Source organism: Bos grunniens, chromosome 19, assembly GCF_055505025.1.
Source record: "Bos grunniens cultivar Pamir isolate PY7600 chromosome 19, Bosgru_T2T1.0, whole genome shotgun sequence".
Classification (NCBI taxonomy): Eukaryota; Metazoa; Chordata; class Mammalia; order Artiodactyla; family Bovidae; genus Bos; species Bos grunniens.
The window spans coordinates 32,034,868-32,048,892 of record NC_141183.1 but is presented as its reverse complement, the minus strand read 5'-3'; the positions used below and the strand labels follow the sequence as shown (position 1 = coordinate 32,048,892).

Below are 14,025 nucleotides of genomic sequence, written 5' to 3'. Positions count from 1 at the left end.
TGTTGTTCAGTTACTCAGTCATGTCTGACTCTTTGCGACCCAGTGGACTGCAGCACACCAGGCTTCCCTGTCCTTTGCCATCTCCTAGAGTTTGCTCAAACTCATGTCCATTGAATCGGTGATGCTATCCTATCATACATTCTATGCTATACCATCTCATCCTCTGTCGTCCCCTTCTCCTCCTGCTTTCAGTCTTTCCCGGGTCTTTTCCAATGAGTCAGCTCTTTGCATCAGGTCACCAAAGTATTGGAGCTTCAGCTCCAGCATCAGCCCTTCCAGTGAATATTCAGGGTTGATTTCCTTTAGGATTGACTGGTTTGATCTCTTTGCTGTCCAAGGGACTCTGAAGAGTCTTCTCCAGCACCACAGTTTGAAAACATCAATTCTTTGGCTCTCAGCCTTCTTTATGGTCCAACTCTCACATCTGTACATGACTACTGGAAAAACCATAGCTTTGACCATACAGACCTTTGTTGGAAAAGTGATGGATGTCTCTGCTTTTTAACATGCTGACTAGGTTTTTCATAGCTTTTCTTCCAAGGAGCAAGTGTCTTTTAATTTCATGGCTGCAGTCACCAACAGAAAAATATGTACAAGCACTTCTCAACCCCCCTTGCGCTGCTCTGAGTCAGCAATGGTCTAAACAACGCCTACATGCCTCACCAGACTCCCCCTTAGGTGGTTTTGGGGCCACTGGGGTGGTAGACTCTTAGCCTGCAGAGCCAGGCAGGTGGCATGAGTGAGTGATCAACGGGATGAGGTGAGAAGGAGCAAAACCTGGCCCGGGTGCTCCATGTGGGAGCGATGCTCTGCCCAGAGCAAGCCTTGGTTCCCCAAGAGACGCAGGCCCAGATGAAGCCAGATCCTGGGACTGTTTTACAAGTGAGCCTGGAACACTGGATTTTTATGCAAAATTTCCTGAGAACATATATAAACACTTTGTGGGCCAAAAAGGAGATGCATGGAAGCCAAACAGGCCCAAACCAGGCTGGTCGCCCTATTTTGAGCATTTGCTTCCACGATCGCCACCTAGCGGTGAGTATGGGTTGCTGCACTCTTTGCTTTTCCAGCCACAGAGGCCGAGGACTTCTTCCCTCTCTTCTTAAATTAGGGTTAGGATTTCCAAAAGTCTATTGTTATGAAAAGGTTTAGAGTGACACGCGAGGGGCTGTTCTCTTTCTCCTTCTGGAAATGGATTAAACTGAAGAGGGGTGGGGGTGGGGTTGAGACAGTACTTTGAGGCCCCTGAGGTGAGGGGGAAGGGAGGTGACCCCCCCAGGCTTGTGTCCCTGCTTTGCCTCTGGGAACTTTGCGAGGTGATGCTCATTTGCCTCGGAAATAGGAGAGTGGGATGGCTCAGCATTTGGGGACAGGACAGGGGGACTAGAAAGGTGCTGGGTTTGCAGAAAGAGGGCAGCATGTCACTGAGGGGACAGGGTTCCCCTGCCCTTCGTGGGTGTCCCAGCATCAGAGGACAGAGAGAAAGAGAGTCCTGGGTGGGAACCAGAATCCTCACCCAGCTCCGTGTCTGCTGGGGCAGAACTGAGGTGTGACCCCGGGGCAAGTAACTTCCTGTCCCTGAGCCTCCGAGTCCACATCCGCACAGTGTGGACGTGGGACATGATTCCCCAGTAAAGAGCAGAATCCAGCGATCGGTCTTGCTTTCTTCCTTAGTAGGAAGAATTAGAGAAACTGAGAAATTGAAGGAATATTTCTTTTTTCCTTTTTTAAAAAAATTATTTATTTTTGGCTGCGTCGGGTCTTAGCTGTGGCATGTGGGATGTTTTGTTGCAGTGTGCGGGCTTCTCTCTAGTTATGTCCCGTGGGCTCTGTAGTTGCGGTCTGCAGGCTTAGTTGCCCTGTCGAATGTAGGATCCTAGTTTCCACACCAGGGATTGAACACTGGAAGGTGGATTCTCAACCAGTGGACCACCAGGGAAGTCCCTGGAATACTTCTCTTTGAAAAACATTTGCTTTCAAGTCAATTGAGGTACAATTCTAGCCAATATTATTTCTTCACTAACTATGTGCCAGGGCTTGCCTGATGGCTCAGCGGTAGTGCCTGCAATGCAGGAGATGCAGGTTCGATCCCCAGGTCGGGAAGGTCCCCGGAAGAGGACATGGCGACCTACTCCAGTATTCTTGACTGGGAAAATCCTATGGCCTGAAGAGCCTGAAGGGCTATGGTCCATGGGGTTGCAGAGTCAGACATGACTGAAGTGACTGAGCACACACACACACAGGCCCTTTCCCAAGCCCTTCATATACCCTAACTCACCTAATGCTTGAGGCAAGTGTAGGAGGCAAATGTCGTTTATACTCCTGTTTTACAGTTGAGGAAACTGAGACACAAGTAGTATAAGGAGCCATCCCAGGTCACCGAGCTAGATGACAGAGCAGGGATTAACTCTAGAATGAAGGAGGCTGCCTGCTTCCTAACAAACACGGCACGTTCTCCACTGCTTCCAGAGTCCATCTCCAGATTTGCAGAGACCTGTGCTTGGCACCAGACAGTTTCCTCTGTGTTTGCAAAGGGGATCAGAATATACCATCCCAATTTTTTGGTGACAAAAAACAACTTAAAGAATTAATCAAAAAAGGACAAACACTAGCTCTACTGACTGCAAAGTCCAGCTGTAGAGCTGGTAAGATGTCTTCAGGTTCTGCTGGATTCAGGTGCTCTCAAGGTATCCCCAGGAACCTGTCCTGTTTTCTGCCTCTGAGCTGCCTGCTTCTCATTATTGGCCTCATCCTCAGAGGGACTCTACCCAGGAAAGAGCAGATGGGCATCCACAGTTCCAGAAAGATGGTCTATTAGCAACTCCAGCAGAAAAAGGCTGCCAGGGGTTAGCGATGCTTCACTCTTCTCTGCCAAGACTGGTCAACTTGCCCACATACAGAATGAAGGGAAAGGGTCAGTCCATCTGAACCTCAGAGACTGATGGTGGCAAAGGAATGATGGTCCTCTAAAGGAAAATTGGAATGATGTTACTGTAGCCAGGGCTACCTGCAATGCAGGAGATGCTAGGGATGTGGGTTCGATTCCTGGGTCAGGAAGATTCCCTGGAGAAGGAAATGGCAACCTGCTCCAGTATTCTTGCCCGGAGAATCCATGGACAGAGGAGCCTGGCCGGCTGCAGTCCATGGGGTCACAAAGAGTGGGACAATACTGAGTATGCGTGTTGTGCCCTTCCATAGCCAGTGGACTCTGGGGATCCAAAAACGACAGATGGTTCTTCACACCCTCTCCTTGTGGCTGGTCATTCTGGGGACCTGCTGTGCTCTCTGGGTTGATACATCTTTGTATCATCTCTTTGATACATCTCTTTGATACATCTCTTCTGCCAGAGGGCCTTGGGAGGCTGTGTTTCTCTTCTTCTTGCTCTTCTGAATTCTGTGTGTTTACAGCAGTGGAGTCACATGGGCTGAATTCGGTCCAGCCTTGGCAAAAACGTGTCCTGCAGCCCATCCGTGTTCCAGGCCAGCTACCTCACCAGGAAGCCACACTCAGGTTTGGAGCCGAATGTCAGCAGGGACATGGAGTCAAGCTGAGCATAGGTCTGTGTTAGATCCTGGCATGCAGTGTCCAGCTGCCCTTCGCAAGGCCTAGGCACGCACCTCCTAGGTCCTGGGAATATTGCTTGTGGGGCTGATGGCTCATAGCTATGTTGTTCACTGAGCACTGTCCACATCTGTGCTACAGGGCCCTCCTTCAGCCAAGGATACACACCCTGCTGAGGTCCAGCCCACAGTCAATGAAATGAGGTTAACCACCCAAACGCAGAGCTCCCCACTGGACTAGCCGGGGCCTCAGTTGCATCCACACCGCATCCTGCCCATTCCCGCCTCCTCCATGTCCTTACAGGCAACCCTCCCGAGAGCTCTTCCTGAAAACCCTTCTGTACACAACTCCCATCTCAACGTCTGTTTCCAGAGAGCCAGTCTAAGACATCTGGTTTTCTCTCCTTGTGGTCCGTGGACATGCTGCCCCCAGAGAAATGTGTACCCCTCTTTTTTTCTTCTAAATAGTTTTGTGTATTTATCTATTGGCTGTGCTGGGTCTTTGTTGCCGTGTGGGTTTTTCTCTAGCTGTAGCAAGTGGGGGCTACTCTCTAGTTGTCCGTGGGCTTCTCATTGCCGTGGCTTCTTGTAGTGGAGCCCCGGCTCTAGTGCTCAGGCTTCGGTAGTTGCAGTGTGTGGGCTCAGTAGTTCCAGCTCCTGGGCTCTAGAGCACAGACTTAGATGCTCCGAGGCATGTGGGATCTTCCTGGGTCAGGGATCAAACCCACGTCCCCTGCATTTGCAGGCAGGTTCTTTACCGTCTGAGCCACCAGGGAAGCCCCCAGGGTCGGAGTTAGGTGCTCATGTTAAGAAATAGGGTGAGAGGGACTTTCCTGGCGGTCCAGTGTAGTTAATAATCTACCTTGCAATGCAGGGGACTTGGCTTTGATCCCTGGTCAGGTAACTAAGGTCCACATGCCACAGAGCAACTAAGCCCACGCTGCACAAGTAGAGAGTCCGTGGTCCATCACAAAAGATCCCAGGTGCCGCAGCTAAGACTGGACATAGCTGAATCGATAAATAAATGTTTTTTAAAAAGAGAGAGAGAAAATAGGGTGATAAAGAAAGCAGCAGATTTGTTGTTCCAGCTGTGAGTCCTTGTCTGGTGACAAAGATGCTCTCCTTGACCAGATTCTCTGTGCAGGCTTCTCTGAGATCTTTTCCACCAAGGCTTTGACTTTGGGACTTGCATGTTCATTTCCGCATTGTCCGATTTTAGCAAGAATCCGGCCAAGTCAGTTAGGCTAGCATCCCGATCCTCCATACTTGATCACCCTCCACAACCAAGAGCCTCATCCTCCACCATCCCCCAGCTCATGTCTGACCACCCGCCTTGCCTTAGAGAGAATCCTGTTGGTCAGTTTACTAGAATCCCTGCTATGCAGGCACTTTTTTATTGTTGCTGTCGATATACAAAGTAACCCATTTATTATAGGCTGGCAACGTTATCAAATGATGGTGCGTCTAGTGGTCCTTCAGTCCTGGGCTCTTCTGATGGCAGACTTCTCTGTGACAGCAGAGGTTGGGCTGTAGGTCCAGGCACCATTGGCTACCACTTTCATGCAGGAACCACAATGCCAAATGCCCACAGCTCGTCTCTTCATCTTGGTCTTGCCACAGAAGGAGCAGGTGTACTTGGCTTGCTGGCTGATTTAAATTTTCTTAACCACTTTCCCGAGGGGGGCACCATAACGGGTCCTGTATTTGCCCACGATTCCAACATTCTGGCTGCGTTTCGCCATGCTGCCACAGCCCAGGTCCGAGCCCAGAGCTACCCCGAGTTCCCATCCACTGACCGACCCCCACCCCATCACCCTGCTCCTTGGCTATAAATTCCCACTTTTCCTTGTTTTCATCACTGAGCCCAGGCTCTCTCCTCCACTGCAAAACCTCATTGCAGCGATCCATCCACCTATCATGGTCTTTCCCCTTGAATAAACCCCTCCTCACCATTTTTTAACAAGTAACACGAATACTTTTTTCTTCTACACTGTTGGGGGTCTGCTCATCATTCAAGACCTCATTCAAGGTTATTTCTTCTAAGAAGTCTTTCCTGGCTGTTAATGTCACTTCCTGTCTGGGCTTTCTTTGTATGTTTTACATATTTTAGTAGAACCGCTGGTGTCAGTCTCTCAGTTGTGTCTGACTCTTTGTGACCTGTGGACAGTAGCCACGAGGCTCCTCTGTCCATGGGATTTCCCAGGCAAGAATACTGGAGTGTGTTGCCACCACCTCCTCCAGGAGATCTTCCCAACCCGGGGATCGAACCCGGGTCTCCCGCACCACAGGCAGATTCTTTACCGTCTGAGCCACCAGGGACGTGGACACAAATCATTATAAATACTGTCTAATATTGTTTCTAGTAAAGTGTTTTTCAAGCTTTAAAAACAATTACAGAATACAGGACTCATGACAGGAATCAGACCTTCATGTTGTAGAAGGAGCAGAGGGAGTGAAGATTCCCTGGGGTCCCTTATGCCTCAGGCAGTCTCCAATACAGAGGTGAACTTCCATTATAAGTTCATGGAGTATGAGTGCGAGAGTGAATGAATGAAGCTGTCTGATTTGGGGTATGGTCCTCTCTGGCTCCAGTTTCAGTTTTATGAATCTCAGTTCAGTTGCTCAGTTGTATCTGACCCCTTGTGACCCCATGAATTGCAGCACGCCAGGCCTCCCTGTCCATCACCAACTCCCGGAGTCCACCCAAACTCATGTCCATCGAGTCGGTGATGCCATCCAGTCATCTCATCCTCTGTCGTCCCCTTCTCCTCCTGCCCCCAATCCCTCCCAGCATCAGGGTCTTCTCCAATGCTAGGGACAATCAGACTTAATTACTGTAAATTTGTTCCTCAGAATCAAGCAAGTCTCACCCACTGGAATATTCACTTTTTATTTCACCATAGGAAGCATTTGGGGCGGGGGTCCTGGGATCAGTCAGTGGGTTCGTTTGCTTGTCAAGTACAGAATAACTCAAAGGGCATTGGTTGTTTTTTATTTCTCTCAAGGTGGGGCATCTAGATGAACTGACCTCAGTGTTGAGATGTTTCTCTCAGAATACCACCTGCCAGGGCATATACCACCACCAGTTCTGAGAGCATCAGGATAATCACTGTTCTGTGTTCCTTAAAGTTCATTGTTCTTGAATGCCTCTGAAGACCTCAGGGGTGTCCATTCTTAGGTGGAGATTCAGGGCACACCCCAGGCTCATCTGCAGCACATTGCCAAAGGGTGGTTTCCTCCTGCAGATGGCTAATTGCTTCAATTTCACGTTATTTCTTATTAGCTTCTGCTTGCAAAGGTGACACCTCCTGACCTTGCTCTGAAATCCTGATTCTGATCCCTGTCTGAAGCCTGATGACCCTTCTGCACTGAATATACACAATAAATAGTTGCTGGATGATTGAACTGATATTATCAACCTAAGTTTTGATTTGTGGCTGACCCAGTCTGACCTGCCACCTCCTGGTCCTGAAGCCTGTTGGGATGGTCAGTGGGGTCATCTCCATTTGTGATTCGTGAAGACCGCGTTCCCCACTCAGTCTGAACCTCCAGCCAATTCCAGGATCACACGATGCTCGGCACAGATTTCCTGAAACAGACGACAAATGCATGAAACACACCCCTATTGGTTTTCCATGTGGAACCTATAAAAAATAAAAAAAAAAGGGCTTCCTTCCCTCTTGCAAAGACTCTTTCACCCATCTGGTTTAAATTTGTGTGGATCACTGCCTGCCCAGAAAAGGGTTAATGACACCAGGGAAGGAGAGCTCTGTTTACTTGGCCGGGCTTTGCAGGAGTCCAGTTTCTCCCAGAAGTTGAGTCCAATCAAAACCAACCCAGGGGGCCGAGGAGGACTTCCGGTTTGCCCTGACAGGACTTAAAGAGGCTGGATGAATGTGGCACCAAGACCCTGGCGGCAGCAGCAATAACCATGCTGCATAGGCAGATGGTCTGCAGAGAGCATGGCCAGAGTACCCACAACTTGCACTCTAACAACATAATGCAGATCACATTTCCATAACTGTATCATACACAGGCCCAGCACTGTCACATTGCTTGTCTAAATGTGATACAAATTAGACGCAGAAGCTGGGGCCCTTTGGTAAATGCTACCCAGGGATGGTCTTCAGAGAGTTTCGTTTCTGACCGGACTTCAGTCTTAGGAAGCTGGGCTCATTTTTCTGAAGGCCAGTTCTGCAAATGAGCACCTTCAAGTTATCCTTTCTGGTCCTCCTGAAGGTTTCCAAGAATGTGACATCTTCCCAAGCAAAGAGGAACACTTGGATGTGTGGTTGACTGGGGGACTTCCAATAATTACTTCCTTAAGGGTTGACATTAGAAAGGAATTCACATGAGGCCAAAAAGCACGCTTTTTCAAAAGGCCCACTCTCTGGGGATGTTTTAGTCAGAAAGATGGCCAAGGTTGAATTAAGCCAGACTTGTATAAGTCTCACTGTTATGATATTAAGAAAATGAGCTGGACTTTGATCTCTTTATGTTTTATATGAATGCTGTTTGGATAATACAATATTTCCTTTGGCTGTAAGAGCCATTATTATCCTCTAAGAAGGATAATAAAATGGGGATGGTGTGTTAAGATGCAGTTTGAGATAGACTGGCACCATGTGTGACAGTGGAAAAGTTTTCTGCCTTCTATATAAGAAGGCTATTTTATTTTATTTTAAAATTTTTATTTTACTCTTTTAGCCATACTGAGAAGCATGCAGGATCTTAGTTCTTCGACCAGGGATTGAACCCATGCCTCTTGCATTGGGAGTGCAGAGTCTTAACCACTGGGCCACCAGGGAAGTCCCTAAGAAGACTATTTTATAGCCCATATTTCCTAATCCTCCCAGAGTCCAAAGGGGGTTGTCAATATGTTACCATTTGAAACTGCATTGGAAATTTTCCAAATATTTCCTAATTTCATCTCCTAAGCAGCCCTGTTAGGGTAAGTAAGATAGTCATTGTTCCTATCCATTTGTCCAGTGGTTAACAACTCACTGGAGAAGGAAATGGCAACCCACTCCAGTACTCTTGCCTGGAGAATCCCATGGAGGGAGGAGCCTGGTAGGCTATAGTCCATGGGGTTGCAAAGAGTTGGACATGACTGAGCAACTTCACTTTCACTTTCTAACAACTCGCTCAGCGCCCACTAGCGATGGGGCAAAGTTGACATTCAAATGCCATCAACTTCTGATTCCAAGTGTCCACCCCATCACGTTGGGTGTCATTTCATATAATTCACTTCTGCTTTCAGTGTAATCCAGAAATGCCCCCAAAATGACATGCATGACCCTGAAGTTTAACATGACCACGGGCAGCTGCTGCACAAGTAAAATCCATTTGCATTAAAGCATCACTAAGACAAGAGTCATACATTTAACTCTGTGCTCCGTGTCCCCGGGGACGACCCAGAATAACAGTGTGCAGCTGCTCTGGTTTCAATACTTTCCTGTCATCCTTTACAACTGTGTCACTCAAGGTACGGTTTGCAGACCTGCAGCCTCAGCATCGCCTGGGAGCGTGTCCAAAAAGCAGCAGCTCAGGTGCCATCCCAGAGCCGCTGAATGAGAGTGTGCATTTCAACAAGAGCCCCAGGTGATCCAGAGCCTGTCGGGCTGTGGAGGTGCAGTGTCCAGAGATGCAGCTTTTGCTCTTTTCTACAGTGGGCTCTGCAGGAGGCGAAGAGGAGGACCAGGCAGGATATACCCACCTAACTGCCCATCTTCTTGAAGGAGTAGTTCGACTGGAGATGAGTGACAGCTGTGGAAGGAAGAAGCTGGGAAGGAGTTTGGAGACAGAGAGGAACTTGCCAGTAGCTGCCTGCAGACATCTGGTTTGAGGTCTCAAGGAAACAGACAGCGATTCTGACTTTTTTTTTGGAAATGACGGGCCCTCCACAGGCCTCTTGCTCATGGGCACTTCAGGAAATAGTGTTTGAGAAACCCTGGTTTGCTCCTGAAGGAGCACAACCAGGTTCCCCAATTCCTGCAGGCAGTGACCTGACAGGCTCTGGGCTGGAAAGAAGCCCAGACTCTAAATTTCTTCCAATTGCGCCCAGGCTCCTCCCCTGCAGTCCCAGATGCAGGTGTGAGCCCGAGGGCTCCCCTGGCCCGGCATCAGGACCTCCCCAAGGCTCAGCTCACTTGGCTGCAGCTGGAAGCCCAGAATGCATGCAGCCCTAGCCCCAACTCCTTCTCAGGTAGGGCTGAGCCCCCCACCCCTCTTCCCGGCCGACATCTCTGCGTCTTTGCAGGAGCTGCCAAATGTCAAATGGCTCCTTTCTCTGTGATTTCAGGATCCTGGCAAATGTCCACAAAGGGGAGGACTGTAACCACAGAGACACAGCTTGCATACAGGGTCCTGGGTCTGGTTGTGGGCACACTTGCTGATCGATTCGAAATGACTCTTCTGGGGGCTGGTTGTCAAATTTCTGGTGTGTTCAGGAAATGGCTGCCACATTTTACATCAACATCTTCGAACTGCGAGTGAATGAAGTGTTGAATTGTAACAATGAGTGAGTGGAATGAATGGATCATGGTGCCAATGGCGAACAGGCTCGGGTAACAAAGCAACTTGTTTTTTAATTAAAAAAAAAAATTCCTTGCTGTGGTGCCCCTTTCTGATGCTTGGCTGCAGGGATGATAAATGTTGCCCTCATGCCTTGCGGAGCCACACCACACCGAAGACTTTATACACGGATTACGGTGGAAAGAGTTGGGGGCCTTTTGGCTTCTAGCCATCACTCATATTTCAAGGTTCAGACGGGTGGAAGTCAATCAAAATACACTTCAATATGCCTGCAATTGATCCCGGACTCAGGAGCCAAGGGCTTGCTACTCAAGGGCTCAAAGCATCGATGTGGCTATCACTTTGACTCCCAGATGCTTTTTATCCCATTCACATTAACTTCCTGCTGGAGGCCTCCACCCCAGACAAGATCAGCCTCTCTTCTTCCTTCTGCCACATCTCGCCCAGCTGGCAAAGATCAGCATGGACCAGCAGCAAGGGTCCTCACCCGTCGGCTCACTTACATTCATCCTCCCTGTTAATCTGCCCATCACAGGAGCTCAGTTCACGATCAGGCAGCTCTCAAAGGCAGACCGGGCTTTTGCCTGGTGCTTTTGCGCCCACAGCAGTGGTTCTCAAAGTGGGATCCCCTGGAGCAGCAGCATCACCTGGGACCTTGTTAGAAATGGAAGTTCCCAGGCCCCACCCCAGACTTTCTGAAACAGACACTCTCCAGGTGGGCACAGCATATAAATCAAAAATAAAAACACAGGACGGTCCTATGTTTTAACGTCCCCGCCGGAGGACTCAGATGCCAGCTCAATTCAGAAAATCACTCTTCTATACTAAGTACAGGGTCCTGTGTTGTGTGTTATTCCAGCCACTAGGCTGTAAACTCCCTGAGGCAGGACTTCTGCCTTCTTCATCTCTGGGCCGGCCACTGTATGAAATCTAATACTAGTGAAAGGGAACCCTTTGGCCTATGGTCCTCCCCTTATCACATGTCCTCCACCTGCCTGTTGTCTGTGGAAAAACTTGAGTCCAAGAACGTTTAATCAGAGAAATGAGAACATGCAGAAGCAAGAGAAAACAGTCCTAGAAGATGAGAAAGCATGGTTTAGTCAGTAAGCAAAGTAAGGACCTTTAGTTCCTCCTCAAGGGCTATAGATAATGTTGCTGTTGTTGTGGGTTGCTGTGCTGTGCTCAGTCCCTCAGTCATGCGCACTCTTTGCGACCCCATGGACTGTAGCCCGCCAGGCTCCTCTGTCCATGGGATTTCCCAGGCAAGAATACTGGAGTGGTTTGCCATGCCCTTCCCCAGGGGATCTTCCCAGATTAGGAATTGAACCCAGTCCCCTGCCCTGGCAGGTGGATTCTTTTACCACTGAGCCAGGGAAGCCTGAGCCATATACTATGGGCTGTCTTATAGATATTGAACGCCCCTCCACCAAGTGGTAGAAGTTAACTACATAATGATCAGACTGTAGCCATGATGTAAGCTGCCACAATTCAGAGAACTGGCCTCGAGAAAAATGGGAACAAACAAAAATGGGATTAAAACTGAAGACTAACTGTACTTAAACAAGATAATGCTGGTCAGACCACCAGTGACCAATTTCAAGATGACTGTCAGAGCTGACTGTGCAGTTTCTGCATGTAGCCCCTCCCTGTGTCTATAAAAGCTCTCGCCCACTGGTTGTCCGGGAAGGGGAACCGACCTTTGGACAGAAGTCCACCCCCCGACTTCCAACCACCATTTGCCGGCCTCCAAAATAAAGCAAACTTTCCACCAAGCTTGCCTCTTTATCGGTTTCAGAGAAGCAAGCAGTCGGACCTCACTTTTGCTAAGAGCAAACATTATTGAGCTCTTACTGTAAAGGCAGCACCAAACATTACTGAGCTCTTGCGGTATGCCAGAGGGGCATCCATCTCATTCTACCCTCAGAAGGAGCCTCGGAGGCAGTGCTGTTATTATTACCTGCCTTTTATAGATGAGGACGCAGGAGAAGGGAGATGAAGCCACTTGGTCAGAACCTGCGCTACCTCCTGGGAGAGCTGGGATGTGAACCCTGGGGTCTGACCAAGGTTTTCCTTCCCAGGCCTTCTGACTCAGCACTTGCTTACTAAATTGACTCAAACCACCTGGACTCTCCCGGGCACCACCTGGGGGAAAAGGCTAAAATGTAAACGAGTTTGTGTACAGAGCAGCTTAGGGGGAGAGGAAAGGCAGAAAGGAAAGCATGGTTTTCCTAGGGAAGCAAAACTGAATTATTAAACCCACTTCATTTCATTCCTCACAGATCCGGGTATCTTGACCTCTGACACAGGGATGGTGGGGAAGCGTTCTAAAGATACCTGCATGTCTTGAATTCCTGCATCAGAAGGTGCAGGCTTCAAGGGAGTCAGGAGGAGGGGGAGAGAGGGGAGAGAGACATTTCTATGGGTTAGGGCTCAGGTACAAGCAGATCTCGGAAAGATTTGGGGCCACTGCGAAAAACAGAATATCATGATAGAGCAAGTGGCATGAATTTTTTGGTTTTCCAATGCATATAAAAGTGATATTAGCTGTAGACTATTATGTGTACAATAGCATTATATCTAAAAAAAAACCCAGTGTATGTACTTTAATTTAAAAATGCGCTATTGCTAAAAAATGTTAACCCATCAACTGACAGTGCAGGGTCACACCTTCAATTTGTTTTTTAAAATAAGTATCTGTGAAGCACAGTAAGAGGAGGTCCACCTGTAGAGATGCCTGAATTCAAACCACCCAGTCCAGGTCGTGACCGTGCTGCTTGGGATCCATGTAACATGTTGGCCACAAGCCATGTTCCCTCTCTGGGCCTCAGTCTCTTCATCTGTAAAGTGGGGATAATGAAAATAGCTGTTTGATCTGAGTGCGGTAGGGAGAAGGTGGTGGCTGTGAGAGGTGCCTGTTCTTTGCTGTGACTTTTGCAGCAAAAACATATGCATGAACAGCCTTTGGCACATACCACTCAACCATTCCTACAAGAATTAAACAATCTTGGTTATTCTTTAGCTGTTGTGTGTGTGTGTGAGTTAAGTCGCTTTAGTCATGTCTGACTCTATGTGATCCTGTGGACTGTAGACTGCCAGGCTCCTCTATCCATGGGATTCTCCAGGCCAGAATACTGGAGTGGGTTTCCGTGCCCTTCTCCAGAGGATCTTCTCAATCCAGGGAATCGAACCTGCATCTCTTACGTCTCCTGCATTGACAGGAGGGTTCTTTACCACTAGCGCCATTGGAAAGCCCTCTTTAACTAATAAACACTTGTAGCTGGACTCACCCTCCACAAAGCTAATTACTATGACTCCATATAGATTACCCTCTGCACCTGGCATTCTTCTCCCCCTACTCTCTTGTAGTATACCGTATTTCAGAAAGAACATCATGGGCTGATAACTTCAGGTTCACTAGACCCAGTTACTGAGCTGCCTGATCCAGCTGTGGTTGTTTTGAAACTTTGCAAAAGAAAAAAAAAAAAAAGGCAAGACCTTCAGGAGGATATAAAACCTCTCCCTATCCCCGAGAAAGGGGGCCACGGTCCTTGAGGCACTATCCTGCTGGGTTTCCCTGTTTCCTTTTCTATTTCCTCCAACTCAGTTTCTGTATTTCTATTCAGCATGGGTGGACAGGGAGTCAAGATTTGGGCAACATGACCAGCACAGGTGTGGAGGAGGTGCCCACCTGCATGAGATTCTTCCCTGCCTGCACTCCCTTCCTGGGAACACAGGAGGGTTATTTCTCAGCACCCAGCCAACGCAGCCCACTGGCCTGATCCTCTGAGCCTGGAAACCAGTCCTCGGTCCTTTGATAACAGGAACTTTCTAAAGAGGAAGGGTCCTGACCGGGGAGGAGCAGAGGGTCCCCCAAGGATGCCATGCTATTTTGCATACCAACCCTCAAAATAATGGTCTTCTAAGACTTCT

General features: G+C 48.6%; 2 long non-coding RNA genes and 1 pseudogene across 2 annotated transcripts; 1 reads left to right on the top strand and 2 right to left on the bottom strand.

Moving 5' to 3' along the window:
* Positions 1 to 779: 779 nt before the first annotated feature.
* Positions 780 to 7,248, top strand: LOC147351998 (uncharacterized). Its single transcript, XR_015146916.1, has 2 exons — positions 780 to 1,035; positions 6,845 to 7,248. It is a non-coding gene; the product is annotated as an uncharacterized LOC147351998 (long non-coding RNA).
* On the bottom strand, positions 5,037 to 5,303 carry LOC147351999 (large ribosomal subunit protein eL43 pseudogene; annotated as a pseudogene).
* LOC147351997 (uncharacterized) lies at positions 6,131 to 12,180 on the bottom strand. The gene is made up of 2 exons (XR_015146917.1): positions 12,053 to 12,180; positions 6,131 to 7,150 (listed from the first exon to the last, which is right to left on the bottom strand). It is a non-coding gene; the product is annotated as an uncharacterized LOC147351997 (long non-coding RNA).
* Between the last annotated feature and the right edge of the window lie 1,845 nt (positions 12,181 to 14,025).